The sequence below is a fragment of the Marmota flaviventris genome, chromosome X, assembly GCF_047511675.1.
Source record: "Marmota flaviventris isolate mMarFla1 chromosome X, mMarFla1.hap1, whole genome shotgun sequence".
Classification (NCBI taxonomy): Eukaryota; Metazoa; Chordata; class Mammalia; order Rodentia; family Sciuridae; genus Marmota; species Marmota flaviventris.
The window spans coordinates 46,006,027-46,012,026 of record NC_092518.1 but is presented as its reverse complement, the minus strand read 5'-3'; positions in this window follow the sequence as shown (position 1 = coordinate 46,012,026).

Here is a 6,000-nt window from a genome sequence, read left to right as displayed (position 1 = left end):
TAAATTTAAAACTACAGAAAAAAGTGAGTTTGTGCAGAAATGAAGAAAACAATGTTATTCACATCGCTGTGGGTTTTTATTTACTATTTCCCATTACTTAAATGAGATTATAGTCACTTTGACTGTAAATATTGGCTAATTTTCTATCTAGGGGTTTTGCATTGTTTCATAATTTTACTAAGTCATATAATAGTGCTGTTTTCATCCTTGCCTGAGGTACTTTTCCTTCCTAGAAATAATTAATTCTTGAGGTAAATCTCAGAAATTCCCTTCTTACTTAACAAAGAGCCTACTATATAAAAAAAGGCCTTCTACTCATTTCCAAAAACACACAAACCTATCCTTTTCATTTTCTTTCTTGTAGAAGAGAAAAAGGTTGTGCTTAACCATCGTGCTTGTAAAGTTTATTTGGGGGGATAGTCTGTATGTCCAGCCACCATGTTTACTTCTCAAAGTGCAAGTCTGATGAACAGTACTGTATCTCCATATGTGGCAATGTGAGTATTTCATCATGAAGTACCTGCTGCTATGTTTGTGAAGTTGGGTGTAAGATCATAAGAATATGAAACCAGTATTGGTGTAAATCTAAAGTAAATAACCCTATGTATATTTGTAGCAGTCTTGAATCTCTATTTAAGGTAATTTGCTGTAATATAACAAATATCCATTCTGTTTTTCATCCCTTCCTTGTCAGTTTTATATCAAGCATGAAATCTCATGGTTTGACAGCAAAATTATCTGTGAAAGTTTAAAAGGCACTTTTCCGCTGTGATTTTTGGATTGAGTTTAGAGTGTTATGTACAGTATGATGGATGTATCATCTTAGAACCCCAAATTTAATTCTAATCCAGTTACTTTTGTTTATCTACCTCGTTTCAGTGCTGTTTTGGGTGCACAAGTAAACACTGCCTGTGAAACTTGCATTTTTGCCTTGATTCTCAGTATTCTTTCAGATTATAAATCTGGCTTGCCTCTTTGTCCCAGCACTAACCATGAGTTTGAGATGAGAGAGATCATCACTCAGCCACCAATCTGTGTTTAAGTGATGAGAGCCATGTGCCTATGTGAAATAAGCTTAGGGGATTTGGGGATGGAGAGCAGAAAACTAAATCTAAATGGTGATGATATAGGACTTAGTTGTAGGAATTAGTTTAAAAATAAACAAATGGTTTAAAAGTACCTAAATTAGTCCAGTGCCTGTAACTTTGCATTTTTACTAGAGATGCATTTCTCGTCTCTGTGCCTAAAGGGCTATGGGTTGAAATTGCTTTAACTACCACAGTGAAATATTTGACAAATCCTACAGCAATGACCTGTCATTTAACGTATTAGTGTACTGCCAAGTATTTGCGTGATATTTTGTTACTTTACAATGGTTGAATGCATTTGAGTTGAATTATAATTGGTGGTAAGGGTTGTATATAACTATCCAATCTCTAAAGTTTATGGAGGCATTGACTTTATTCCTTGCTGTATTTTCTGAGTGATAAAAATGATGCATTCCTTCTTCCCCAAAAAACTCAGCAAATGTTTGTAACCAGATTTTCCTTGTTTCACATGTTTACTGTGTAACACTACAGCATATTTAATATTAGTAAAAACTGTAATTTCAGTCATCATGCATAACTACATTCCTGAGGTATATTTACCATCAGTTTGAGATTTCAGTTACTTCATCTTCTGTTTGGTTCAGAAAAACTTGGGCCATGAGGTGGTATGCAGGCCATTTTTTAGAATAGATTATTTTTTGAATCTGTTATTTTATTGGGGATTTGTTTTCTCTCCCCATGTTTAGAAGACGAACTAGAAAAGGGGGTGTGTGTGCACAGAAAAGGCCTTTGATTTGGTGAATGTAATTTCTAGGATTCAAATTTTTTAAAATCCAGATTATAAAATGGTAACACTCAAACTTGGTAAGATCCTTTAAAGTAGAATAAGTATGAAATTTTTATGGAGTCAAGTGCTTTCAAGTCACCCTGGAAATAGTCTTTTTATGAGAAGGATGAACACAAACATTGGTCAGGAACATTGACAACCAACATATGAAAAGGCCTGGGGTAGTAACTAGGTTACACTAAAGTTATTTTCAAGTGAGATAGCTGGAAAAGTGTGCAAACCACCAGCTCCAATTCTAGAAGGTTTTCTTTTAATTAAAAAAAAAAAAAAAAAAAAACTCAAATAGAAAGGCTAAAAGTCAAGCAAGAAGGGAAGATAGAAACTCGGCTCTGAGAAAAAAAAAATGTGCCAGTGTAAAATAAACTTCTAAATGTGTACTTGTCATCCTTCTAGTTTTTTAAGTTGTATTTCTTTTTCCACTATAACTTAAGGTTTGAGGTTGAGATTTGTGGTCCAGAACATACCCTCAGCAGATATAGTGACTAATCGGAAAGTGCAGTTGTTCAAGGTCTGTCATGCTCAATCACTTAAAGCTGTAATTTGTTTGATATGAATATTAAGCATGTAGACCTAGTGCAGCATGGGAGCCACTCAGGAAGTTTATGCAATTAATAAACTTTCATGCATAATTTACTATGAAGTATGCAGAATTTCAGCCACTTCTCTACACTTAACATTTAGTTGTATTTGTGAATTCTCCTTTCTTAATTGGGGAATGTAGCATTATATAGAATGTTGTTAAACTTAATTTTAATCCTTTATGACATTAACTTTTTTTTTTTTTTTTTTTTTTTTTTTTTTTTTGGGTAAACCAAGTGATCTGCCTTTCAGCAGTTGTCTGACTTTGGTTCTTTGAAACTGTGATTTTTATTTCATTTGTACCCAACCATTGTTAAGTATTTTGTTTTGTTTCCTGGAAATTTTGTTTTGAAACAGAAAATAAAGGCTGTGTTAAATGAGTATGTTATCTTATTAAAATGCTGTCATAATCACTGCTATTACCTGGTTTAAAATGATTATTTATCAAATATAATTTAGCAGATTTAGGAAATTAAATCCTACGGATTATTCTGGCCTAAAACCAAACAAAACTAAGCCATGTGTTACATTTTGATTTACAGGTCCAACAGATTTCCAGTTTGACTCCTCTACACTTGAAAATGAATCATAATTGTAACCTACTGTGAAATTTTTAATACACGATAGTCTGTAAGATAGGTCTATTACTATCTCCACTTTACAGAGAAAATTTGAGGATCAGGATGATTATAAAGAGTTTACTAGGGTCACATAGCTAGTAAATTATGAATCCTAAATCCAAACCTAGGTCTGCTTTACTCTGCAGCTCATGGGGGAAAATTCCAGGCCATATTGACTATCATATGTACTGTCTGCATAATAGTCCAAATATATCTAGAAAAAATTCATCATTTTGATTTATATGTATACTTTTTACATATCATACGTGAAACTGAACCCAGTGCTTCTTTCATAATCTCCCAGGTACACAAACTTATGAAGGAATATTTCCTTTCATATTATGGTTCTCCTTAGAAAAATGTACATTTGGAAATTTCCCTCACTTCTCATTCATCAGTCTGCAATGACTTGTCATTTGACTGTGTCAAATCACATGCTTATTTGATAATTATATATAAGTATGTATATGCATATGCAAAGAGCCCTAAAGGAAGAGTAATAGGCCTGTCAGAAATATTCAAGTTTCAGGGTGTGGTGGCACATGTCTGTAGTTCCATCTATTTAGAAGGCTGAGGCAGGAGGCTTTCTGGAATTCTATGCCAGCCTGGGCAACACAGTGAAAACTTGTCTCAGGAAAAAAAATAGAGGGCCAGGGTCATGGCTCAGTGGTAACATTTGCCTAGCATGTGTGAGGCACTGGGTTCAATCTTCAGCACCACATAAAATAAATAAAGTAAAGGTATTGTGTCCATCTACAACTAAAAATAATATTTAAAAAATAAATAGAGGCTGAGTCAGGAGGATCACAAGTTTCAGGCCAGCCTCAGCAATTTAGTGAGATCGTGTCTCAAAACATAAAAAGGATTGTGTTAAAGTCCCCCTGGATTCAATCCCCAGGAAAGAAAAAAAAAGTAAGGAGAGATATGGGGGAGAAGAAAAGAAAATAGAAAGGAAGGAGGTAGGAGGAGAGATTCAAAACTAGATGAGTTTTAAATACTTCTCAAATTGAGAGTTTTTAATAACTTCTCAATTTTTGACCAGTGACTCGGAGGCATTTTACCTTAGGTGAACCCTAATGGGAGGCAACAAGGTACCTAGTGGAACAAGCTGTGGTTTTGTGACTCACAGACCCTTTGACACTCAATTTTCTTATTTGTAATATGAGTGGTTATATTAATTGACATGAAAAAGCAGTTAACTCTGCCCCTAATTTGCTAATTGTGCTTATTATTCAATATTGATTGTGGCTTTCACACTAAACTTGCACTTGGGAGGTCAAACTGGTTTGGAAATAGCCCACTATGTTGTCCAGGTTGGCCTTGAACTCCTTGGCTCAAGAGATCCTCCCAGTAGTTGGGACTAAAAGTACTTGTGACCGTGCCTCACTCGGCCCTGATTCATTTCAGTTAATATGTATAACATTTGGAGTCCAATAGACCTGGATTTGTATTCTAACTTGTTAACTTGGGGATACTGCTTAATTTATAAGTTTCAGTTTCCTTCTCTAAAGAAGATTACTGTCTCAGTAGCCAAAAAGGAGGAATGGGGAAGTAGGAAGGAGTAATGGTCCCAAAGCAAGAGTAAAACCCAGCAGGACAGACAATAAATCCTAAAACTCACGTCTGGCATCCTACATACATTATGGAAGGAGGTAGGTCCCCAAGACCTTGGGTAACCCTGCTTCCTTGGCTTTGCCAAGTTGCAGTATGCATGGCTGTGATGCAACTGGTACTGGTGGTTTTCCCACACAGGCATTGTGTGCTGCTGGTGACACTAACTTTCTGGGGTCTCAAGTGGCAGTCCCACTCCCACAGCTCTAGGCATTCTAGTGGAGAATCTATAGCAGTTCAGTCCCTGCCACTGGCCTCTGCCTTGTCCACTAGATTCCCTTTGAAATCTTGGTAGAAGCCACAGTGACCACATAGTGCTATTCCTGTTTCAGCATCAATGTAGATACCACTAAGGTTAGCCACTTGCTTCCTTTGGAGCAGTGGCAAAAGTTATGCCTGGGCCTGCTTAACCATGGCTGCAGGGTCTATGGAGCACTCCACTAGAAAGCAGGGAGCAGAATGCCATGGTATCCCTGGGCAGCAAGCCTGTGGAGATCACACTGTGCCTGTTTCCCAAAAATATCCTGCCCTTTTACACATCTGGGCCTGTGATGAGAAAGGGCAGCCTCAAAGATTTCTGAGATGTCCTTGAGGCCTTTTTCCCATTGTCTTGAATATTAGCACCTGGCTCCCTGTGCTAATCTTTAGAAAGCGGTTGTTCATTCCCACCCTCATTTGTTTCCCTGAACATTTTTTCCAGGCTATAAATTTTCCATATAGTCTCATTATAATTCTCACTGAAAATGGCCAATAATAACCATGCAGCAGCCTGTATACTTTGTTGTTCAGCTAACTCTTCTGCCAAAGATTCAATTTCACCACTCTTAAATTTAGCCTTCCACAAAGTCATAGGCATAGAGACACTTTGGCTAAGGTTTTCTCTGCACGTTTGACATGTACGTCCTTTTTTTCAAATTTAAATAGAATATTACTTATTTTCATCAGCATTCTGGTCGTAATCACATTTCTAATCTCTAAAATGTTTTAGCTCCTTTCTTCTTGTCTTCTGAGCCCTTCCCAGAATCACCCATAATACTCTTGGCATTCTAGTCTCTTTCTAGTCAGTTCTTCCAATCTTTTCCAACCTCTGTTTGTTACCCAGCCTCAAGGCAGCTTCTATATTTTCAAGTTTTATGATAGCAACTACCCCAACTCCTTGGTATCAGTTTTCTGTATTAGTCCATTTTGTGTTGCTATAACAAAATAACTAACATTGGGTAATTTATTTAAGACCAGGGTATAAAATAAACCCTCAAAAATGAGGAAAGACTAATAATAGATGCACTATAATTTT